General features: G+C 41.1%; 1 protein-coding gene across 1 annotated transcript in view; it reads left to right on the top strand.

The window, feature by feature from the left end:
* LOC309608942 (uncharacterized protein) overlaps nt 1-26,471 on the top strand; it is a 574,070-nt gene that overhangs the window by 323,536 nt on the left and 224,063 nt on the right. The window contains exon 5 of the mRNA XM_082349690.1: nt 7,023-22,045. The gene's annotated coding sequence lies outside the window, so the exon portion shown is untranslated. The remainder of the gene's footprint in view (nt 1-7,022; nt 22,046-26,471) is intronic.

Raw genomic sequence — 26,471 nt, 5'->3', positions numbered from 1 at the left:
AGACACATGGAGGAAAGGGTGCTGTGAGGGTGACTGAAAGGGAGCACCCAAAGAAGTAGACAGAAAATTAGGAGAGGTTGGTGAAATGGAAATCGAGGAAGGAGAGTTTCCAGAAGAGAGAATGTTATAGACACATTAAATAAAGTAAGGATGGGAAAGGATCTGTTGGACTTGGAAAAAGCTCATTAGTGAGGGCAGTTTCTATGTGTAAGAGACAGAAACCAGGTTTTCATGAGCTTTGTGTGAGTGGGGGCAGGGCTGAGAAAGTAGAAACAGGTAGTGTAGACTGCCTCATCTAAAATTGTGGCTGTGAAGAAAGGGAGAAATAGGGTGGTAGAAAGAAAAACATACTGTATTTTAAGATGCGAGAGGCCTGCTTTATCAAGTTCTTTAGGCAAATCGAAAGGTAAAAAGCTGTTAATTTTATATATCACCAAGTTTGCAACTAGTCAATAGAAACAGACAAGAAAACACAGAGAGCCATATTAAGGAAAGCAGAGTATGTGAGATTCCAAATTTTCTCGTGTTGTGGGTTCATTTCTATTCTTTAAGTTTAATATATGTCCGGTGTTTCATTTCATTTCTTCACAGCATATCATAATTTAATTTTTTCCTTGATGTAGGTATAAATGGAGATGCTAACGCATATTTATGTATACAGGGTCATTCCTAGGTGCATGCACTAAATATTAATATTTCAATATTCTCTTCCCAGCTCATGAGCCAAGCAAGAAATGCATTTTTCATAGCAATGAATTTTTTTTCTGAAGCACAAGACTATTTGAGTGGGCTCTCTGTGCTCAGAGAAAACAGCATTATTTTTATTATTACATTTTCTTGTAGAAGAAACATTATTTAGAAAACATGATTAGCACAGGGGCTGGGTTCTGTATTCTATTTTTGTTCTATCCAGAGACATGATACCCAAATGCAACTGATCCAGAAGCAGCAAATACTAATTGAACCTCTATACTGGTGGATTTAATTTGTTTTGGTCATATTGTATTCCCCGTTCTCACAACAGCATTCTTGGTTCCTCTGGGACATCATCCTTCTCTCCTTCAGTGTTTGTAGGTCAGTTGGGGCTGACTTTATCTCTGGCTGCAAAGCAAGGCATATGACCCAAGCCAGGCAAATCAGAGCAGTGAATTGTCTTGTCCCTAATGATTGGTTTAGAAGTGGCCCCATGGCCCAATCCAGGCCAACGAGGGCACTATTAAGGGTTTGGGTAGAATCATGGTGAAAAAGCTCTGTAACTGGGAAGAATTGAGTCTAGAGCTGCCAGCCGCCATTTTGTTCCCTCAAGGGAAGCACCAACCTGAGGATAAAGTTAGCACAAATGAGAGCATAGCCAAGAGATAGAGAGAGCTGGGTTCCTGGTGACAGCAGTTGAGTTCTTGCCTCTAGACACACCTAAAGCCCCAGCAAGCCAATAAATAACCTTTGGAGTTACATTTCTGTCCCTGCAGTTGCTCAGACAAATATTCTCACTTGGTGCCATGTTTATATGTGTGACCTTATGCAATCCCAACCCTGCTGGGTAAGGGTTATTAACTTCATTTTATAGATAAAGGTCATAAAACTGCTAAACGACAGAGTCAGGAGTGAAAAGTCTTAAGTCTTGTGCTTGGTCTGTTACACCATAGCTCTTTCCCACAACGTCTCTCTTTAAGGTTTTTCAAAAGGAATTTACAGTGATTAATGCTATAGCCTGACTTCGCCCTACTGAACTTAGATTAAGGTAATGGGAGCACTCTCTGATTTAACACTTAATTCTGCCCTCAGGTCTAAATTTAGTTTATTTGCACTTCCTATGTCCTTTATTTCTTCTTCTTCTTCTCCATATATTAGTAACTTTTTTTCTAGACCCCTATTAAAGTTAATAGACCCATGAGACATTTATTAATATTTAAGTTCTCATTTAAAACATTTATGCCTCAGCCTGACACTGCATATTGATTTAAATCTAACATATCTTATATGCAGATGATGACTCTTAGCACCTAGCACGTAATAGGTGCTCAATAAACATTTGTTGAATGATTGCTTGAGCACCCATAGTATCCACCAAGACCATTTACCTATTGCCTTCATGAATGATTCTTTTGCCATTTTACCTGAGGCAGTCTCTCCTCCACTTGTCCTGTTATTCATACCTTTAGTTTTTCTTTTGGGAGTCAAACAATGAGAGTGACCATGTATACAAAATCCATGCAACTTGGTTTCAGAGAACCTGGGTTCAAGATTCCTATTTGTTATCTAGTAGCTTTTTGACCTTAACCAAGTTATTCACTTTTCTGAGGCTTGTTTTCTTCAAATAGATTGTTTAGAGGATTAAAAGAAATAATAATTATGAAGGCTCCATTCAAATATTAGTTATTATTGGCACGTTGTACATCCTAGCAGGAAACAAGACAGAAAGAAAAAGAATTTGCTTTCTCCCAGTAGCAAATCAAGCAGAATCAGTGTATTAGGACAGCTGAGAAGTATAAGGAAAACAGAAGGAACACAGGAGAGTTTTGGTTAGACCCTCTGGCACTTTCATATCCCCTTCACCTTGTTTACTTTTCTCCGTAGCACTCAGCACCTTCTAACATACTTAATTTGCATACACATTATGTTAATTATCTGTTTTGCCCCACTTGAATTTAAGCTCCATGGGGCCAAGCAGTAATTGGGCACTAACACCGTTTGTCAAGTGAATAAAAAATTGGAGAAGTTTATAGGGAAAAAATCAGGTTTAGGAGACTGTGAAGTAGGGAGAGGAGCAAGAATCGAGGGTATCACTGAGAAGGAGGATAAGGACCACATAAAGAGACTATCTTTGAAAATATCCAGGGTCTGGAGTGGGGAACAACCTTCCCATATTTATTTTCCAAATAAACATTTTTTGCCCTCAACAAACCTTATTATAAAAGCCACATTAAATAACCTTTACAGTTCAGCATTCCTCCCAAGTAACAATGCATTCCCAGCACAAAAGAATGGAAATCTAATCACTATAATATTCCAAACATTGGGACACCTCAAATCTTGTGCCTCTTCTATTGTGCTCTGTACTCCCTTCACATTGAGCACACCGTGACACCCCTCTCATGACATCTTATCATTTTTTTCTTTCTTTCTTTTTAAAATCGTAAGACACAAGAGAGTACAAGGTTAGCAATTTAAGTAGGTTTTTGCTGGCAAGTAAACAGATATTTCAAGTTCATAACAGATGCACAAGTCCGCTTTGGGAGAGGTGCGTTATGGGCTCAGGCGCACCCTGAGCGCTCTTAGGATCACATTTGTTCATCTGTTCCTGTGGTGTACACCTGTACACATTTGGCATGGGCCTGGGTATGGTGTGGGAGAGTCTCAGGTTCAATGCAAACTTCTGATCTTTGTTCAGTTCTCTGAGTGTTGCAGCTTGTTTTCCTCTCAACCCATAAAAAGATAGGATTCTTAGCGTATCTGGAAGCTGCCTTTGCCCTTTGGTGAAAAGTATTAAATACAGACACTAAGAAATCAACATGGATCAAAGAGCATAGATTTAATTTGCAAGTACTTTAAAGTAGGCAGCAAAAAGAAAGATAAAGGTCTTCAGAGTTTTGTGTTAAAAAAGAACAAGTGAGAGATTTCACAGGTGGGATAATCTGAGGGAGAGGGTTGTCTTGTATACATTATATAAGTCTCTCTTTAGGAGGAGTGTATGAAGATGTTTTGACTTGCAGGTCTCTCAGAACTTCAATACTGGATTTTTCTATAAAATACATATTTAAAAAATATCTGATACCAAGTATATGGAAGAGGGAAAGAAAATACTGAAAGCCAAAGACTATTTCAAGGCTAAAGACTATTTCTTGACTTTTCAAAATGTTTAGCAGAAGGTTAACTAGCATAGAAAATGTTGAAAGACTTGAGTTTTCATTCTTGTTTTTTAGCATATACATTGTGCTCTTCTGTTATATGTGAGATTGCGAAGTATTGTGCTTTATAGACCTAAAATCGAGACTTCAAAGATATGTATGATCAGACTTCGGTTTCGGCCTTTGCTGTAAGAACAAGGAATGTGGGGTCCCAGAGCAGCGCTTCCTTCCCTTCCTGGAAAGACAAGCAGGGTTTTCCAGTGGACAGCCCTGAGAGTACAACCCGAGTAGTTCCCCTTCGGTGCTGCAAAGGTTTGACTCAGCAGGCCTGGAATGTTCAAACCCTGCACATTCCAAAGAAAGGTCAAGGCCCTTGACTGGGTCCTGAGAGATAACCTCTGAGACCTTGGAATAGGATACCTGACAAGAGTGTCATTGTTTACCTGTGGCCTTGAACCATACCAGATGGTTTATACTCATGTTGTGATTTATGGTGGGGGTCTGGGACCACGTGGTATCAGTTTGACCTCTGGAACTCCTGGAGGCTGAGAAGCAAAGGTCAGCCACAAGGGTGATCCATGCCTACGTGGCTGACCCCCGATCAGACCTTGAACAGTAAGGCTTCCCTGGTTGGCAGTACTCTAATGTGTTGTCACACATTGTTTCTGGGAGAATTAAGTGCTCTCCATATAAGTCCACTGGGAAAGGGTAGCTGGAGGTTTGTGTCCTGTCCCTCTGCTGATTTAAATCTGTATCCTTTCTCTGTAGTTAACCATGACCGTGAATATAACAGCTTTTCTGAGTTTTGTGAGTCCTTCTAGGCATCAGTGAACCTGAGGGTGGAGTGGGGAACCTTCAAGAACACCCTCCATCCAGTGGGAGGATCTGTCCTTGCACTCACCTTTGCAGCCTGTGTTCCAAACAACTCCTATAAACACCTCGCACCTACATGCAGACTATTTGGCAACCAAACTTGGGCTGTTTTGCCCTGCTTACAAGAGCTTCTCATACTAGACCTTTTAAAAGGAGGAAAACAGAAGCCTAAAGCCTCTTTTGTGAATGTAACTGACTTACAGACCAAGCCGGCCTATCTGCAAGATGCTGAAAGATTGGGAGAGAATTGCTGACTTTTATTCTTCAGTGGTCTCTTGCTATGATACTTCATGCAGCCTCTTGAAGATGGCAGCTTTCAAAAAGTCATTAATCTGCCACCAGGAGGACAAATGTGTATATCTCTTTGTGACCTAGGTATCATGTTTCTGTAGGGAGGTGTCAATCAATATCAGACTCATTAAAATCACCCTCAAAACAAATGTCAACTTTCTTCACCATTGTCTCCACAAACTTGCATTAGACCTAGACTCTGATGCCAAGGAATTTAATATATCTGCCCTTCTTCTTTTGGAGAGGAAGGATAGATACAATAAAAACAAAGAGCAAGGCTGACAAAATTTCACAGGTGACACTAATGCATAGCCAGCGCTGAGAACCATATTCTCAATCTAGGCTGATAGTTCTGAAGTATGGTGGACTGCTAGGATGTTGAGGTGGACCCATCTAACTGGAGTAGAGAAGCTTGGAGAGGAGTGGGGCAGGCCTAGGAAGGCCATGAAGGCCAAGCAAATGTGTCTGATCTTCATACGTAGTTCAGGGGGCTTTCAATGGTCTCAGGATTCTGCCTTCAACTCAAGTCTTTATTCCAGTTGCAAATGCATAATGGACCATCTTCCTTGCCAGTCCTGCATTGTCTTCTCCCTCTCATTCAACCTACAACTCTCTGTTCCTTCAAACTGAGCTTAAATTCAGCCCCATCCAGGAACATGATTGGCCTGACTATAGACTTGGTTATTTCAAAGACTTCTTAGTCATTCTGCGCTCTCTTCACTCCAGAGTTGACTTGAATTTTTGTAGTAGATACACTCCTGAAGATGATCTGCGCAGTCAGTTTTGGTATAATGACCCTCTACTTTTCCATACACTTTCAACATAAAATTGCACATATGTTTCACTGGAAAACTTTTTAGCAACCAAATCCAATCAAATCACATTTATAAACTCAGTAACCTTTTGGAAATCATATCTAAAATTTATTTGAGTCAAGTTTTTCCTGATGAAATAATAATAATGCAAAAATAAGTCAATATAAATGCAAAACAGCTGTTACTTTTTAAATTACAGTAACTTAAAGTTTTAAAGAAAAAAATTACAGCAGTAGCTTATATGAACAGAACTCACTGATATTAAAAAAAAGTCCCAAATGGTTTACAAAAACTGTAGGTGAAATGCATGTCCCTCTGGATGCACGGATTTTTTTTTTCTTGTGAAGAATTCTGTAGGCATGGCTGGTTTTTAAAAATGAACAGGGGATGTAGGCTGAGGGAAGAGGCAGCACTAGAGTGAAAGCAAGACAAGGATTTAAAACATATCAGTAAATGAACAATTGGTAACCCCCGTGTTTCCACATTTTCTTCTCTGCTCTATCCTCATATTTTTACACAATTAATAAAGGGAAGAACTGGGATTCCAGCAGTTCTAGCTCCACATTTGTGGCTCTTTCCAATTTATCACAACTGCCCTCAGCAGTGCTCATTAATCTTTGAAAATTTTCTTCTTTATATGGTAGACTACTAGATCTCAATACTATTGCAGGTACTTCTAAATCAACATGACAAAAACAGAGCTCATCCTTGTCCCCAAACTTGCTTCTCTTTTATGACCTGTTACTAGCACTGTCATCAGCTCATATCCATCGTACATACTTCAGTGCACATTTGAGTCTTCTCTCTTGCCCAGCTCCTATATCCATTCATTCTCGTAGATTCTGCTCTCACGATGCCTCTCAATCTCTCCCCTTCTTGTCTTCTCTGCTGCTGCCACCTTGGCTCAAGTACTTATTTTATTGATATTTATTTTTTGTTTGTGCACCTGCAGCAGCTCCTAATTGGTTCCCTAGCTTCCAGTTCCTCTCTTTCTTCCAGTCTCTCCTTTGCAGGGGAGAAACTATACATCTGTTCCTCTTATACCTGGAATACCCTTTCCCTGTCAAACTGACACTAGGCTTGTTCATGTGACTTGCTCTGGCTAATGAAACAGTAAAAACTTGACTCCAGCAGAGGCTTAGAAAAGCTTTTTTTCTCCCCTTTGATCCTCTTCATTTTTTTCTCTGATGTACAGGGAGTTCTCATTGGAAATGAGGCACGTGAAACAGAGCCAAGTCATGACCCATGCAGATGCATAATTGAGCCAAGCTGAGATCAGCAGAATCATTCAGTGGACCCTTAGACATGTGAGAAATTATTAATGGTTGGTGTTTGGAGTCCAAGTTTGGGGTGCTTTGTCATGCAGCAATAGCTACCTGATAAATCCACTATGCCTCTTTCTGAAATACTCCCATAGCACTTTGTACATACTATTATTATAGCATTCATTATGTCTGATTCTTCTACTGGAGTGGGTCCTTTTAAGTCAAGGGCTGTATTTTTTATATCCCTAGCATCTAGCACATAACCTAGCACACAGTAGGTTCTCAAGAAATATTTATTAACCTAAGGAATGTAAATGTACATCAACTCACCTGTCCCTAATCTATTACAAAACAATTGAGTCAAATGTGTTTTTATGGCCATTCAAATTTAGCAAGAGCTTCTGTTTCAGTCTAGTCTTGCTTAATTGTGAAAGAAAAGTGTTTTTAGTCTTTAAAGTTATTTCCTTTCAAGCCTTATATTTGGAGATTAAGTACCTTTTCTCCAAGAGAAGGAGCAGTCAGTCACCTCAGCTCCAGGTTATGGTTTGAGACTTCCCAAGGGGAGGACATGTGCTGGATCTTGGATATGGAAAAGATGCCTCCCAGGGCAGGGAAAGTACTGGGATTTAGAGAAAAGGAGGGAGATGAGAGCATGTGAGTGATTTCTACAAAGCCTTCCTTTTCGCTTTACTGTAGACAATGGTAAAATATGTATGGCCTTTTAATTGAACCATCTTTTCCCTCTTGACAAACCCAAGTCAACTTTCACAGAGAAAACTCGACAGGCAACACTAGTTTCCATGCAGAGAGGTAAAAACGACTATATATTTTTGAATCTTTTTCATCATGTCTGTGCATATATTTGACAGTCTATGAATCTTCTATGAAGAGACTTTAGATAACACAGTGACTTTGTTTTTCTGATTTATAAAATATTTAGGCTCTAAAATATTTAAGTTATACTTGTACCTTAAATACCAGTCATTGATTTACAGATGTATTTTATGGTTATTTTGATTTCCCAACCAGTGGCAAGTATGTCGTGTGTGTGTGTGTATGTGCGCGTGTGTGTGTGTGTGTGTGTGTGTGTGTATATATATATGAATATATAGGTGCTATATGTGTATATTCATATTCACATATATAATATACACATTATATATTCACTATTCATATATATAATACATACACCATGTAATTTTAGGGTCCATTGTCTCAGCCTCTACCCCTCCTCCCAAGCCCACAGCCTGCCTAGTAGAGTGTTGTATTCACGCAGACATTTAGTAGATTCACTTACCATTTCTCAGCCAACCCCACCTTCTGCCCCTTTGAAGTTTCTGAAACATTAGACATTCCTATCTTCAATCTTCTTGGTACCAGAATTGGCACAATATTTGCTACGCACTTGCACACTGACTAATGGCATCATCTAGGGAAGAACAAGTAGCAGATTCATGCACTTCATTTCTTTTCAGGCTTTATTGCCAAGGCTAATTGCTTATTTAAGTAAATGCATCTGACTTGAATAGCAATTCAGGATGTTTCGGGATAGTTTGAGTATTGAATTTCACAGGCAGTACCAAGACTAAGAAAATCCAGGTTAATGTCCTGAAAACTTTTAATCAATACAGAGGCCTTTCCTTGCAGAAAGAAATTTGCCTTGGCAATAGACAGACATAATCAAGTGCCCAGAGAGGTCAGACAGGTAACAGAAATAAGACAAGAAGGTGGGCATTGTGGTGACTTGGGGCTGGCCCAGTGGCCCCTCCTGACTCTGCTGTGATGTGGGAAGGTGGGTCCAGGGTGGCCAGATCATCCAATTTTTAAAGCCAAACTGGAAATTCAAATTTTACTTAAATGTGAAATTTGAGCTTCAATTGTTGACAACTAGTTCAAGAATATGAATTATCCTCATGGCTATCAGTTTGCTTCCTTTAAGCTTAAGAGAAACAGTTTATGGATTTTCTAATTCTTTTTTTTACTATAGGAATTAGCCATTATTCTGTTTTGACCTGTGACAGCTGTGTCACAGGGTAAAATGGGAAATTACCTGGAGGGCATCTGAAGCTATGTTTTAAGCAAGTGTCATCTATTTCTGAGGAGAAAATCTGTTTGTATGAATATCTTTGAATATATTTGTTTCTTGTAAACGTAGTGCTTCCTGTAAAATTGCTGCAACTTGTGTTGGAAATGCCTGGGAATATATCACCTTTTGCGAGTGGGGGCTAACCAGCTAGTGACATAGGGACTCCTCTGACTCAGCGAGACCCTCCTCACATGGAAGGTTAAGGCCCAGGTAAAACAAGGCCACAGCTCAGTGGCTTAATAGGACCTTGGGGAGCTGTAGCAAGGGACAGCTGGGAGAACTCACAATGTACCCCAAAGAAAAAACCTACCAATATCCTTCATGGTAGTGTGTCTACAGATAGTTACATTCAAGGAGAGTTTTGTGGTATAAATTTGCACAGAGTTGGTCTTTACCTGGTTCACACAGATACAATTGATCAGTTGGTAAATATGATCCTGTGTCCCTGGAGTGTCCCTTGTTACCCTGGCCACCCTGATCCTTCTTCTGGACCCCTCAGACCTCCTCCAACATCTAGGCACTAACAGGTTAATGCCTGTCCCTGTATTGCAAAGGGCAGAGTCTGTTCTCTTTGCCAGTTTGTCCAAGCCATACCAATTTTTAAATATCTAATTATTATTTTGGAACACGTGAACCAGAAATGCCAGGACTCCAGGAACAGCAGTGTGGTTCAGATATGACAGTGTTTTTCCCTTACTGCTTTCCTTTTGGTAGCCATGGGCTATAGGGAAGCCTGAGACGAGTGTGAACAAACAGCTCAAGAAACACAACATATATTTTCCTAAAAGCCAGAGGTCCTTTGTTCCAGTCCCAATATATCCAATATATGGTAGATGCCCTAAGGCATATTTCAAAGGTTTCATCTCACATTTTTCTATTATTGGAAAATTTTGACTGGCTAATTTTAAAACACGGATTTTTTTCCCCCCTGCAAATATGCAGGCTCTGCACACATACCTAGTGGTAGCTGTGAAACAGTTGGAGAATTCCCTGTATTCAGTGACCTCAAAGTCACACTTCAAGCTGTCCCGTGGTCTCTTGCTAGTACAATAAAACATATATGAGTCGTGACTGGCTGCAGAGTTAGGAGCAGGTATTTAGTGTTTTGATAATCTGGCACCATTAATTTTGGTGGTTGCTGTACATGTTTCTATTTTTGTCTCCAGTTAGAGCCGTCAAGAAAGGAGCCAACCAGATTTCTGCAGATGCTTTTGTAAAACTCTCATTTGCAAAATCAAATGTCCAAGACAGTGATCACACTTTGGCAGTGATGCATGCCTATCACGTGCTTTCCCATAAATGACCACCCAAGAGCCTGAGCAGAGAGCAAGGAGGAAGCAGGAAGTGGGAGAGAAAGTAATGAGGCGACAGAGCTTGGCTTTCACAAACAAGCCTTTTCTCTGATTGCTCCCTCCTGTTGCAGCCACCGTGGCAGCAGCAGCAGCCTCTGACCTTAGCCGCTGTGGTCTACCTGGGTAACGAGGAGCCACACGTCAGCAGAGAGAGGAGCAGGACCTGCATGGACATAAACATCAAAATCACATATTGTTGTCTGAAGATTGTTAGGGGTGGAATTGTGGCTCCCAAATTCATATGTTGATATCCTAACCTTCGGTAACTGAGAATGAAACCTTATTTGGAAATAGGGTGATTGCAGATGTCATTAGCTAAGTAATGATGAGGTCATACTGTAGTGGGGTGGACCTTAGATCCAGTATGACTGGTGTCCTTATAAAAAGGGGAAATTTGGACACAGACACACAAGCGGAGCACACCGTGTGAAGACAGAGGCTGAGATTGGAGTGATGCATCTACAGCCCGAGGAACACCAGGGATTGCAGCAAGCCACCAGAATCTAAGAGGAGGCAAGGAAAGATGCTCTCCTACAGGTTTCAGAGGGAGCATGGCCCTGCCGATACCTTGATTTCAGACTTCTAGCCTCCAGAACCGTGAGATAATAATTTCTGTTGTTTTAAGCCTCTCACTTGTTTTGGCGGCCCTGACACAGATACAGAGACCACATCTCAACTGCTGTGGCATGAAGTTTTAAATGTAAGGGTGTGTTACATCTTAGATAGCCCCAAATATCTGAATTTAGGAGCATAAAATCTGTTGGCTCGCTCTGATGTTATATTTTCCTACCTATAGAACTTAACATCAGAGGGATATAAAAGTTCAGAGATTGAGAACACTAACTTTGGGGTCATGCTTGGTATCAATCACTTAGGGGCTGTGTGATCTTGGGACCATTACTCAATCTCTTTACTTTTCAGGTTCCTCATCTATAAAATGGGGATAATAATAGTACTCATGGAAATGGGAATAATAATACTTCATCATGGAAGTAGACGTGATTCATAAAGATCAAGTGAGGTAAAGCATTAACCCATGTTCATTCAACAACTATTTATTGAATCATGGTATGTGCAGCATTTACAGTCAAGTAGGGAAAAATAAACAAGAAAAAAGACAAACAAAATAATTACAAACTCTGACAAAGATTGGGAAAGAGACCAATAGGGTCTTCAAAGAGAGTAGAAATGGGGGGGGACCCACTTTCGATAAGAATTTCAAAGACTGCTTCTATGAAGAAGTGAAATTTGACCTGACACAAAATATGAACAAAAGGTGTTAGCTGGGTGAGGAGTTGGGGAAAGAGATGATAGAGGAATCAGCCTGTGCAAAGGCCCTGAGGTAGAAAGATCATGGTATGTTCAAAAACTGTTTGTTATGGTATGGGGTAGACAGCTGTAGTAGTTTTCTATCATTGCCATAACAAATGACCATAAACTTAGGGGCCTAAAACAACATCCATTTATTATCTAACAGCTTCTGTGGGTCAGAAGTCTAGGTACAGCTGAGTTCTCTGCTTGGGGTCTCCCAAGGCTGAAATCAAGCTGTCAGTTAGGATGCAGTTCTCATCTGGGGCTCGCGGGGCCTCACTGGTGGTTGGCAGAATTCATTTCTTTTTCACACTATCCATGTGGCTCCTTCCATTCTCAAGCCAACAACAGCAGGTTAAGTCCTTCTCAGATTTCACTTCTCTACCTTGCCCGTCTTTGCTTTTAAGGGTGCATGCGATTTTATTGGACCCACCTGGATAATCTATGATACTCTATTTTAAAGTCAATTGATTAGTCGCTTAAACATATTCACTGTAACATATTCATGGGAGTGATATCTCATCAGATTCACAGTCTCAGATTGGGGATTGGGGCATGGAGTCTTCCTGATAGCCGTAATTCTGCCTACCACAAGGTATGATGACTATAGAGAGGAATCTAATGATGTAGGGACTTATGGTCATGGTGAAGATTTTGGAATTTAATTTAATGGCAGTAATTATAGTGATAACTATTATCATGTAACTACTATATATAGTATCTATTTATTAGTGCTAAGCACTCTGCCAAACATTGTAAACATAATCTCATTTGATCCTCCTAGTGGCCCTTTGAGAGAAGTACCACTATACTCAATTTACAGATGAGGAAACTGAGGCTCAAGTGACTTACCCAAGACCAAAAATCTCCTGATGAGTCCATATTTAAACGCAGATCTGTCTTGTTCCAAATTCATTAGCATTTTTATTTAAACCCCACCCCCCCACTTAGACTTGCTTTTAAGGTATATATTTTTAGAGGTTTCAACAGGATATTTTCTGTTTTTATGGGCAAAAGCATAATTGCATCTAACTAGTCGTTTTTCTGTTTGAGTCTCTTAACCATGCCTAGGAGGAGCTTGGTAATTCCAATCATTAGGTCATAGCGCAGGACTAGAGTAAATATGGCACCTTACGTGTGAAAGAGAGTTTTAAAGAATCACTGGAGCTCAAAGGAAAGGATCAAAGCTTGCTCAATTTTTTATGTGCTTTTCTCAATATTTAGTTGGTGGAATTTTAATTTTCATGGGACCAATTTGTTCCTGAATACGATCTCCTGGTTTGCCTTTGGATATACGTACCTTGATTTTGGTTGAGGGGACTGAGCTTCGGAAATTTTCAAAGTAGATAGCAAGCACACACGAGTAAGGCAGTGTTTAATAACAGCGCCGTAGCATCTGCATCCTAATGTTCTTCAAGGATCTCATTAATTATCTGTATGTTATTGACAGAATCTTGGCCATTTCTATGAATTGTTTCATAACAGCTGGACAGAATCTTCTAGTCCAGGGGACTGTAAAGGGGCACATTATTACTTGATGCTAGAGAATATGCCCTGCTCTTATCCCATTGGCCTCCCTGTTCTCCTCTTGGGCCACCCTTCCCAGGACAAAGTTCTAGGATCTGTCTCCATGCTGGGGACAAGAGGTGACCATTCCCATATTTGTCCCTACTTCCTATCAGCTGCCTATACACAGTGATCTCTGTGCTTTAGGATCTTGGCAGGAAATATAGAGGACTATAGCTGTGGAGACCACCTGCAGAGGGCAGACAAACCTTTTCCAAGGGCCTGGGGAGAAGATGGACTCTGCTTCTCTCTGGGAAAGCAGGTGGAGATGTTGTAGAGGAAGAGGGAATAGGGGAACAGCATGTCCCACTGACTGGAGCCGCCTGTGTCCAATCTCCGCATGGGAGATTGCCCGGTGGGCGTACTTTGCAGAGATGATCTGGACCCAGTCCTCAGGCACCTGCTGATTCAGGGTGACTCATCATTAGTTAATATTTCAGTGCCCATTGGGTGCTGCTTTCCTGTGCTCACTGTAGCTCCAGAAATGCTTGCTTGGGGATATGCTGCTAGAACCCAGGGCTCCAGGAGAGAATAAGAAACAAGCATGCATTCGCATTGCCCAAAACCATTTCTTTGCAGCTGCAGTACAGAAACAGGTATCTACACATTTGAGCCATGTGGGAGGAGAAAGAATTCCACCCAGAATGAAACTTTTTTTGCCAAATTTCTTGCTAGTCTTTCCTATACAGGGGGTAGGAAACATTCCCAGAAAGAGAATGCCAAAGGAAGTAACAACAAACTAAAAAAAGGCAATTCATGAGGGAGCAAGATCTTCAACAAATGAAAAAGTGTAAATGGTAATATTCCAGCAAATTAGCTCCTAGAGAAGCCCTTAGACAGAACTGTAAGCCGTTATAATTAAGGATTTGGAAAATATCAGTATTTAATTAGAGCCTCTTTTCTTGGTGAAATGCTGTTGTTTTGCTGTAACTTCAGGTGTAAACAACTAAACATACCCATTTCAAAAATGTGTTTTGTTGCAAGCCTAGAATCAGTGCTAATGTTAATTTGCTTATCACGGCTTCCTCGCCTGGTTTTTTTGTTTCTGATCAGAGCTGAATTTTAAGAGCAGTTTTATCGTTAGTTCCCAAATACAGCAATCTCTAGTTCCCAGGCTGTTATAAATACTTCTTCACACTCAGGAACATCCTAATCATTCAGTCCAACATCATAAACCTATCAACTTCCCCATTATCTAATAAACACAGTTTCTCTAATATCTAATGCATATTTGTGGCAGTTGTTTTAGACAAGGAGTTTTCAAATCCATTTCCAACGTAATCAAATATCGACAATAGCAAAATGTTTCAGTTTTATCACTTAACAGCAAACATTTTAGAAATTGGTTCTTGCCACCTGAAACGCTGATTTAAAAAAAGAATACAACATTCACACAGGGAACGCCTAGTGCCTAACTCAGGATCAGTCTTAAGCCCCACTTTTCGCACCTGTAATTCCGGACAACAGATAAACCTTTATTCCTTTGCCTATACGGGGACGCGTGTAACTCAAACTGTTTTCCTGCCGTGATGGAGAAGATGAGGCATTATCAAGACTAACACTACAATTTAACGCTTCAGAGGAGCAGTGTATATCATTACTCCCTCTATAGCCAAGCACACTAATTAATATTTATTGCACCTGTCAAGCCAGAAGCCACGGCCAATCCATTCCTGTGGCAGTTCAATGGGAGACTGGACACCGTATTTCTCCTTGGCAGACATGTTTGGGTCATCAGCAAAGACAGAAGCCCCTTTCCCCAGTGAGACATCGTAAACTCTCTTTCTCTTGCAAAATTAAACCATTAATTCTATTTGTGTTAATTTTTATTCTTGTTGGGGATCACTGTAAAAAGTAAGAGAGGGAAGGGTGGAGGAAGGATGAGAAACAGCTACATGTTCAGGATCAGCTGTCTAACATATTTATTAGAACAAGGGCTTTTGGAACCCACGACCTTTGCTTTTTATCAGACATCCCTTAAAGGTTACAGACATGTAGGGGGAATGATGGTTATAAATCCTCATGAAGTTTAATCAAAAGTGGCAGACCACCCAGCAGTAAACACGTTATTAAAACTCTTTGGATTAAAACTTTGTTCAGCATTGTCAACAGAACTCCATCATCAACAGGTAGCTGGCAGCAGAATTAATTAAGCGAGGGTGAAATAATAAATGGATTCTGGTATCGCACCTACAGCAAGGAATTTGGCATTCAGAGCGGAGAAGTTTATATCGAGGCTGTGAATCATTCTGCAGTGCATCTGAGCAAACCCAGCATGGCTGTGGAACGGAGTTGACTCAAAAATTTAATTAGGAGAACATGTAAACGGTACTGGAGAAAAGTAGGGCACCAAATGCTGCTTTATTTTATTTTACTTTTTTGCTAATTCTATCAGGAACACCTGTGTCATTAGAAACTGCACGACCCAAACTGCCAAGCTTTTGACTAATAAGAGGAATACCCATGAACTTTTCATTGAAGATGATTTAGGCAATTATATTTTGCCTTTAAAAATAATTGTTCTTCCCTCGAGGATGATGATATTAATGATGATAATAATCAAGCAACAATAGCAATAATAATAAAAGAGCCAGAATCTTCTGAACTAGTATGATGCCCCAGGCACTAAGTGCCTATGTTACATATGTCATCTCATTTAATTCTTGCAACCCTTTGAGGTAGGAATTATCAGTTCCATTAAACAGATGAGTAATTGAGGTATAGAGGGGTATTGTAACCAATGTCACCCATGCACCATCTGTTACACTCCAAAGCCGTTCTCCTGACTGCTCCCTTTTCTCTAGGTTATAGGTTTCTTTGGAGGGCAATGGGGGTAACTGTGGGTGGGAATTCATTTATATGACATAGAAGCCCCTCTACAACCACCCTGCTGCTTGTCCCCTGGCTCCTGTGTAGGTCATTGTTTCACCTTGGCAGTGTTCTTCATGTCCTGATCTCTGATTTCTAACTCCTTTCTATTTTGTCTGTCCCCATTGTCTCTCCAGGACCCTTGATGGCTCCCTGGTGGTCTTCTCTATTACTCATTCGTGGTAAGATCCACACTTCTCAGTTCCTAATGCAATTCCGTTGGAGCCTTCCATTCTCTTATTCCATTTCTCTCTCCCTTAGGGCCTGGTACATCCATTCAGATGCTGTCTGCAATATTGTTAATTATCCTTTCACAGTGCATTATTGCAGCACCAATAACGTTTAACCATAAACACCTTTTGGTGTGTCTGGGGGCTTACTGCTGCTATAGACTTTGAAAGTCAGTTTAGTGATTTTTTTTTAAATTTTGGGGGGTGGGCAGGGGAAGGTCAGTGATGACTTATTTGTGATAGTGCCCTAGTTTGAAGAGAGGTTCTTAAATTTGGGTCCACTGCTGAGAAGACTGTGCAGAGTAGCAGTTAAGATGACTGGGCTTTAGAATTAGACTGAATTTTCCACTCATTGAGCTGGCCAGTCACCTAATGCCCCAGCCTCAGTTTCGTCATTGTAAAATGGAGATATTTATTCCCCCTTCTCAGTGTCTACTGAAACCGGGTTGTGGTGAAGGAAAGTACAGCGTATATTGCAGGGTGCCAAGCAAGGAGAACAGACAGGTCATGCTCAAAAGACCTGAAATTCCTGATGGCTTTCAGGCACGGGGTTTTAAAGGCAGTGTGAGGGAGGGGGGCTGCAGGGTGTGTGATCAGCTCGTGCACAATCCTTGGATTCGCTGGCATCAAGGTGAAGTTTCAAGCATCGTCAACCTTCTGGTTTCAACCGGCCTAGGGTCTATGTGCTTGCAGTCAGCAGTTTCCATCTGGTGGGGGTCTGTTTCCTGTAACAACGACTTAGGAACGTGTGTCAGGCCTTTGTATCTTCCCGGGAACTGGGAGCTTGGTGATTCTGCCATGCGGTGGATTTATAGTCTAAATTGTTTCCAGTTTCCAGATCTAACACCTATTCTTTGTTTCTCCATCTTCGCATTTCCTAATCATTAACTCTTTTTAAAAATATATATCAAAAACATTTATTTTGCAGTGTTTACAGCATGAGAAAAACAGTTGTACTAATCATTAACTCTTGAGTCAGCCATTTGAGGCCCAAGGGAGGCCTGGAAGACTAAAGCAAAAACCTTTTACTTCAAAAGACAGGGAAACAGGGGCATGTATATGGTTTTGATCCCCCCTTTTCTTTGATACCCCTCAATCTTGAGAGGAACAGGTTCAGGAAAAGAAATGGAGTAAAGTTTTGGATCATAAACTTGGCAGAAGAACTCAGTTTTAGGGGGACTCAGTTTCATCCCTAGACCTACCCAGTAGGAAATTCTGGGGGTGGGTCCCAGTCATTGCATTTTAACAGGCCCTCATGTGATTGTGTTGCTCTAATGTTTGGGGACCGCTGGTCTGCGTACCAGCGTTTCTTGTTGACCAGAGTTACATTTTGTTGGCTGCATATCTGCTTTCGCCTTCCCCTCCCTGTCTTCTGAATAATGATTATGGCAGCTTGTCCACCATCTTTCTCCTTTTCACGCTTGGTGTTTAGGGTAGAAAATTCAGCTGGTTTCCCTATCCAAAGTAAAATTTCAAGTGGGAAACTTTGCTCCATTACTGGCTCACCTAATAAATGTCTCCTGCTTCCCCACGCTGTTCTAGTGAAAATTGTAGCATCCTCTGGGTAGGAGCTAATTCTATGCTCTGTGGATTGTCTGTCTCACTTTTTACTCCTAATGATGACTCCTAATAATAATAATTACTGAAAGCTTTTCTTTGACTTGATTACTGCTTCATGCTGGAGAAACAAAATCCCTTCCATTTTTCTTTCCTTTTCTGAGTCCTGACAAATGACTATTACCACATTAAATCATTCACCTGTGTAAGCAAAGCTTTTTATTTATCTCTGATGTTTGTTCTTTAATATCTTTAGAAAAACATAAAAATTGTATTAAATTCTAAACAGGGACATTCACTTTAAACAAGAGTCAGTGGCTTTTTCCTTTTACTTGTTTTGCCATATTTAATTCAACCCTGGAAGACCAGCGCACACATCCTTTCCTCCTCATCTCTGTTTCACTGTTGAGTGAAGTGTTTTGAATTAATTTTGTTAAATTATTAATAGCTCATGACTGGAAAACATTCCAGCATTGGAGTTTATGTTGCACCATGTGCTGTGCACTAATATGGCAAATTCTGTGCACACGGATGAATATGCGGCTACCGGTTAGGTGAAATGTTGGCTCCTGCCTAACCCGTAATGAATTCTCGTGAAGACAAAATTTAATAATGAAGTAAATATTTTATTTTCATTAAATCAGGACAGTTTCCTGGAAGTCAAATGATTAGAGTTAGAGCATGCGTTGGGTCATTCATTTATTCAACAGAAATGTGCTAGGCACTCTATTAGGCAATGGGAATACAATGGGGGTACAAGGAGGTACCAACTTTGCCCCTGTGGAGCTTACAGTCTGGTGGGGAAGACAGGCGTTAATCAAAGAATCACCAGAATAAATGTAAAATGACAACCCTGATTAAAAAATAAAAAAAGGAGAACAGTATGTAAGTGTGAGCATATGACAGGGAGATTGACCTAGTCTTCCCTGGGAAGTGGTTGCCCTGAGGTGAGGCAGGAATGTGACTTATTTCTGGTAAGGGAGTGGGATGGTCTTGGGAAAGGGTACTTCAGGCAAAAGAAATGACATGTGCAAATGTCTTGTGGCAGGAGGGAGTGTGGCATTTAAGGGGGGTTGAGAAAAGATGGCTAGGGGTCAGGGAAGAATGGGGAACCATTGAAGAGTTTAAAGCAGAGGAGGCTGTAAGTAGATTTAAGTTTGGGTGAGATCACTCTGGTTGCAGCGTAGAGCATGGGTTGTCAGGATGGATGCTGGCAGGCCAGCCAGCAAGCTGTTTCAGGAGACATAGCATAGAAGGGCTGGATTGGGGTGGAAGTGGCAGGGACAGAGAGAGTGAATGAATGTAAAGATAATTACGAGACGGGGCTTCCCTGGTGGTACGGTGGTTAGGAATCCGCCTGCCAATGCAGGGGACATGGGTTCGAGCCCTGGTCCAGGAAGATCCCACATGCCTCGGAGCAACTAAGCCCATGCGCCATAACTACTGAGCCTGTGCTCTAGAGCCCGTGAGCCACAACGACTGAAGCCCACACACCTAGAGCCTGTGCTCCGCAACAAGAGAAGCCACTGCAATGAGAAGCCAGCACACCACAACGAAGAGTAGCCCCTGCTTGCCGCAACTAGAAAACGTCCGCGAGCAGCAACGAAGACCCAATGCAGCCAAAAATAAATAAATAAAATAAATCAATTTATATATAAAAAAAGATAATTATGAGGCAAAAATGACAGGATGGTGATGGGCAGAGAGGTGTTTCTCAGATTCTGGTGCACATAGGGGTACTGTTCAGTGAGCTAAGAGACCCCTGGAAGAAAACCAGGTTCACCAGGGAAGCTTATGTCTCTTTTTGGACTGTTGAGTGTGGTGCATCAAAGAAGTAGCTGGATATTTGGGTCTGGAGCTCAGAGGAAAGTCTAAAATGGCATATGCACATTTGGATTTATCTGCATGTATGTGGTGACATAACCACAGGCATAGAAGAGAAGATGCGGGCCTGGATTCCAACTTTAAGGACCAAGAACATTTATGCTAAGTAGAGGAGAAGTAAAAAAGAAGGAATGGCTAGAGAGAGAGAAGGAAATCGGGAGAGTGAGGTATCACTAAAGCTGAGAAAAGAGGGTATTTCAAAGAGCAGGAGTGGCCAAAAGAGTCAAAGTATATCCAGAGAAAAGGCCAGCAGTGAGATCTACTGGATATGCAGAATTCCATGGTTTGGTTATTTGACGTTTGATCTTGGGAAAATAATAAGTGATAATGAACATAACAGTGGTTCCTAGAGGATAATGGTGACATGTGCTGTTGAAGTTATCCTCCCTTCCCGACCCCATGCCCATAGGGCCCCGAGAGGGAGGATAGCAGAGAAGAGGTAGTGAAGTACATGTCAAAGAACACTTTGGAGGAAGACATCAGGATTTAAATTCTGACTCCAAACTATGTGGCTTGAGTGGATTTCTTTACCTCACTAAGTTTAAGTTCCTTTATCTGTAAGGTGAACATAACTACTTCATAGGTAGTTGTGAGTATTAAAGATAAATGTGTCAAAAGCTTAGCAAGGTACTTGGCCTACAGTAAAGGTTAATAGATAACTGTTCATTCAATAAATGAATGATGGACTTCAAACAAGGGAATAATGTAGAGATGTGCATTTTAGCAGGATGACTATATATATGGCTTCATCACTGGAAGGCTGATAAATACAAAGGATGCTCATTTCTGTTACCTTCCAAGGGAGTGCCAATACTGTGCCATAGTGCTCCGCCCTCTGCCCCAAATAGTTTAACTGTTCAATTAATGTCTTTGATGAGGATATAACAGCAATTTTATGAAATGTACAGATGATAAGATGATATGAACATGGAAGTGATAGTAAATAAAACTTGTGAAAATAAAGATTATAAACTATACAGAACAAATGGTCTGAATTGAATCAGACAAAAATTTAACAAACATATCTACTCTTGAGTTTAATAAACCCACTATACAAATTTAGGACAGTACAATTCATGTGGCTTTTTGTAAGACATTTAGGGTTTAAATGGGCAGTGAATTTGCTATAAGGCCATGGTGAGTGACAGCTGCCTAAAAAGCTGTGTGGATGCTACTGTAATCAACGTAATTCAACTTCTTTTTCCTGGGCACCCATCTAGACTACATTTCCCAACCTCCCTAGTGATGGGTTTTTGCCAATAGGACATGAGGAAAAGATGTGCTTCCCCTGTGGGCCAAGATAGTTAAGAGCACTAAGCCTTCTCCACAATTTCTCTTTTCCCTTTTCATCCAGTGGGGCCCTCTGAGGCCCTAGTGTTACTGAGTCCAAGCTCATAATGCTCACCACAAGACAGGCCAAGAAATTGAGAGACAAAGTGTTGGGGCAAGGAATAGCGACTTTATTTGGAAAGCCAGCAGACCAAGAAGATGGTGGACTAGTGTCCCAGAGAACCATCTCACCCGAGTTAGAATTCAGGCTTATTTTCTACTAAAAGGGGAGGGGGTGTTGCTGGTTGTTTCAAACTTGTTGGTGTAGGAATCCTTTGTTCTCGCAGCTGTCCACACGTCTGGTCACAGTGTTCCTGTAAACTTCCAACAAGAGAACAAGTGTTATTCTCTGTTTCTGCAACTTTTTATCTCTATATACCTTGAAAGGTCAGAGCCTTGAGAATGGGCTTGAGAATAGGCTGTATATCTCAGACTCTAGGCAACATTCTTTTACAAAGGTGCAGAGCCAGCATGACTAAGCACAGACAACAGAGCACAAGGGTTAGAGCTAAAGGAATAGATCCATGTATATGTATGGCTGAGTTGATTTGCTGTGCACCTGAAACTATTACAACATTGTTAATCAGCTATACGCCAATATAAGAAAAAAAGTTAAAAAAAAAAAAGATGAATAGATCCAATATGGAGTCAGGTTTGTTCTTTTCTGTTACACTAGGAGATGCCAAATTCTGGGTCCATGAAAGACTCTGTGGAGCAGAGCCCCTCCTCTGCCCTTGCCTTCTGACCTGTGACCTCATATCACCCGAAAAGTGAGCAAAAGAAAACCATTAAAGGGTTAAGCCATGGAGATTTTGGAATTGTTGCCACAATGACCGCCATTATTGCTGTCTAAAAACAACAACAACCAAAAATAGAAATAAGATAAAACTGCTTCAGTCTTCAGTTATAATAATAGAAGTATGGCTTCTGGTCTAATGGGAAATGATATTCTGGAAGAAACTCATCCAGAAATGTACTAAATGACCAAGTTTTTGTAGTCTGTCTGTAGAGCTGTAAATCACATCTGTAGCATGATTTTTAGTTCTTGGCTTCACATGAGAGGATGTGAATATATTGGGAGAGTTCTTGGCATACTGTAGGCACTCAATAAATATCTGTCAAATGAATAAATACTGAAATGTATACAGTCTGTGACATGACCACAAGGAAAGATGGTGACCTGACTTCATGTCCTATTAAGGGTGGTTATGAGACAGGCTGGGACCTGGGACCTGGGACCCTTTGCTGCAGTGCTTGCCCCTGGACAAACATCTCCTCAAGCAACAGAATACAAAGAAACTATAAGGGACTAAAAATAACTGCATGCTTGCACTGTTGGGGCAAATTATGAACAACAAGATACAAAAAGACCAAACACAACTGCCACCTCTGAGGAGCTGGGAACAAAAACAGGTTACTGGGAGCGAAACAGGGTCTGTTACCGACCTAGGTTCTTGGCCTCCTTAATCAATACAAATTGATGAGGCCAGACCAGAAATTAAGGCAAGGTTTTACTGGGGCTCCTGCTGCAGCAGGAGGGAAGGAAAACAAGTAACAGTCTCCTTTGCTTGCTCACTGCGGCGGGGTGGGCGGCGGGGGGAAATGAGCTGGTTCCTTATATGGGGCGAGGGTAGGGGTGGGTCCAGGGGTCAGGCTGGAGGGTTCGCTTAGGTGGTTTTCCCACCGCCTTGGTGGTGCTGTGTGCAGGGGGCATGTGCAGTACCCTGTTGCTCAAGGAGATGTTTGTCCAGGTGCAAGCACTGCAGCAAAGCAGCCCAGGTCCCAGTTCCCAACCTGTCTCAGTTAGAGGAGCTGGGATTGTTTAGCTGGGAGAAAAGGAGACAGGATGGGTATCACAAACTATTAAAAGTACTATTTTGTAGAAGAAGAATTAGATCAGCTCTCTGGGAGCCCACCAGGTGGAACGGGAATTATTACGTTGAAGTTAGAGTAAGACATTTCTGTTCATTGTATGGCAGTGAAACAAGGAAGGCCCTCATCTTTCAGACATGTTCAGAGGAGAAATGCCCCTTACAGTGTTGGAAATGCTTCAGCAAAGAGTGACAATCAGTTGGGGGATATTATGGAAGAAATTCAAGCATTGGATGGAATGCTGGATAAGATGCCCCTTAAGACCCCTTACAACCCTAAGATTCTATGCTTACGTGGTTCTGACTTAAACTTCATCTAGAGCTAGAGTCAACAATGGCATTAAGACAGAGTCCTGTGGTGGGAGAGAAAAGTCCCTTCTCTCTTTTCAATAATAGTCACAGTTCTGTTCCTTACAGAGCAAGGATTATTAACACCTCCCAGTTGTCATCTCCTGGTTGCTAAAAGTGGCTCTGCTGATAATTTTCCATCAAGAAAACAATATTCACAAGGGGGCTTTGTTTTATAAGTGGTCCAGAACCACTGTAGAGATTTTTAACTGAAGCTCAGTTGATTTGATATCTATTGCTACATCAAGTTGAGTTGAAATGAGTGCCCACAAAATGCCAGGAGCTTTACAGATAACAGGCACCTTCAAGAAGGGTCATTCCAAGCTGTTAAGGTCAGGTCTACCACTGAAATCAGCGAAGCCCTGGAGCCCAGCTCTGTGCACACCGAGGCTTGTAGGAAAACACTTACTTCATCTTGTGTGAGAGTTTCCATTCACCAAACAGAGGTACCAAGGCTGGTTTTCTGGAGAGGGATATTGTAAAGATAAAAGAGAACACTTGTGAAATTGCTTTGAGTACTTAGAAGAATAAAGAAAATCTTGGACAGTCAAGCCAAGATTTACACCAGCTATTCTTTTAAGAAAACACTTGGAGTCTGAAGGATGGGCTTGTTTCTTTCATGGGCTCAGCATCATGCTTCCCAGCTAAGTCTTCAACTGAAAAGTTAATATGTTAGACCTAAAACATTTACAAGTCCCCTTATTGCCATGCTAATGAGTGAAAACCAGAGTTCGTTGCTAAAAAACAATTATTTGTCTGAGAGTGAGTTGGCTGAATGGCTGGTATTTAATAAAACCAATAAGGGCTAAAATTAGGAACTTAGTGGAAATTTCCATCTAGCACTCTAGACGAAGAGATATAGAAGTGGGAGAAGAAAGCACGTGTCATAATATTTCTGTAAGAAAATATGCAAAGGTAAATGATGTAGTGTGCTGAAGTTTGATGAGAGTTTTCAGGAAATATTTAGATCATTTCCATGGGGCCCCTGACATTCCAAGGGGGCTGTTAATCCCTCTGAAACTTTGAATGCTATAATATGCTCTGCAAGTACTTTCTGAGTAAACACTGGGAACAAGTAAAGTGAATTTTAAAGCGAATTCTTCATTTTATTCACAGTTGTCGTGCATTCTATTTCAAATACCACTCTGGCAGGAAAAAGCTCTAATTTGAGAGAAACACCAGATAGTTCCACCTAATGTAATGAAATCAGCAGGACTTGAGGCTCTCCACAGTCTCTTCATTTGCTCTGCTGACAAAGGCTTTGCTTCCGTTTAGGAAACACATCTCCCCAGAATGTGTCAGGTTTTTCTCTGGGCGTGAGGGATACAGGAGATGTATGACACAGAGTCCCTGCCTCGGAGGAGCGCACAGTCTAGAGCTGCTGGGAGAAGTTTTATCCGGTGCCCTAATACTGGGCTTAGAATGAATCTGAGGCCAGATTAACCACGAACATCCTATGAACAGTTACTTAGCTTTAATTATCTATTTCTTGAATCTTTTTCTTTCTCCAAGATAGTGTCTTGGGCTGTGAATCCTATAGATTTTCATATAGCCCTTTCAGGCACAGAAGGAAAATACTTCAAGTCCAAGGGATGGGCCTTTCTTTATTCATGTTGCCCAGTGGGGTGCTCTGCATCTTGGGCATATTTAATTAATTTTATGCCCACTGGCTGCTCTCTCCACACTTAAGAGCATTTGCAGCTGGTATGGATTGAATTCTGTTCCCTCAAAATTCATATGTTGAAGTCCTAACCCCTAGCACCTTAGAATATGACTGTATTTGGAGGTAAGGTGTTTAAAGAGCTAATTAAGGTTAAAAAGGTCATATAAGTGGGCCCTAATCCAGTATGACTTGTGTCCTTATAAGAAGAGGGAGAGATACCAGGGATGTACTCACTCAGAGTAAAGACCATGTGAGGACACAGTGAGAAGATACCATCTGCAAGCCAAGGAGAGATCTCAGGAGAAACCAACCCTGCCAACACCTTGCTCTTGGCCTCCTAGCCTCCAGAACTGTAAGGAAATAAATTTTTGTTGTTTAAGCCACCCAGTCTGTGATATTTTGCTATGGCAGCCTGAGCTAAGACAGCAGCTGTTTTTGATACTGTTTCATTTTTGGTAAAGTTGCCAAATCGAGCAGTTATTCCGAAATTCTCCTCCAGGTTCTACAATGGCCCCTCTGAGTCCCAGCCATTCTTTCGTGCCTCTGTGATCAAAATCCTTTAATATCTTTCCAGACTTGCCATAAGATTTGAAAAATTTCAAGGCTAAAGAAGAAAAAGCTCCATTTTTCTATTTGAACCCTGTAAATGTCAACTATAAGAAAAGGTTTGATCGTCACATTGTTCTCTTCCCAGGAAACAGGGATGGAGAACTTGGCTGAGATGTAATGCTGAGCCCTCTCAGTGATGTTCAAGTCTCAAAATGTACCACAGAAAGTACACAAGTGGGGGTAGTGGTCTGGCCCTGCCCATCTGCAGTGGGGCAGTAGTGGGTTAATTTCTTAAAATCCCAGGCATTGGAAATGTACCTGAAGGAACTTCATAAAGACAGGTATATTCTAAAGCAGAAACACTAATAGGAGTTCAAATTAAAGAAATGACATGAAATTGCATTTCTTAAGGAGGGAAATAACACTCCAGGAACATTAAATGATTTAATTATGCCTGAAAGAGCTTTTTGAGCTAAAAATGCAGTAAAAGTGAAATGTGTCGGGATGCAAGTTTGAGAAAGCAGCCATAAGAAAAATCTTGAGACCAAAGTATGCAAGTCTGCAATCGCCCACAGCTGTGCTGAGGGCAAAGAGGATCCTCCATTAACATCCATTTTGCTTTTTCCAGGACAAAGACCTGGGAGAACAGAATAGTAATTTTGTGTATTGTTGAGGCCTAACCATCCCTAGTGGAAAGGAATACTGTGAGTCTTAAGATTGTTCAACTTAATAGTTCTCAAATATATTAATATATATTTTAACATA

The sequence above is a fragment of the Balaenoptera borealis genome (genome assembly GCF_965194805.1).
Source record: "Balaenoptera borealis genome assembly, chromosome: 13".
NCBI classification, from domain to species: Eukaryota; Metazoa; Chordata; class Mammalia; order Artiodactyla; family Balaenopteridae; genus Balaenoptera; species Balaenoptera borealis.
The sequence above is the reverse complement of the archived record's forward strand: the minus strand, read 5'-3'. Positions and strand labels throughout refer to the sequence as shown.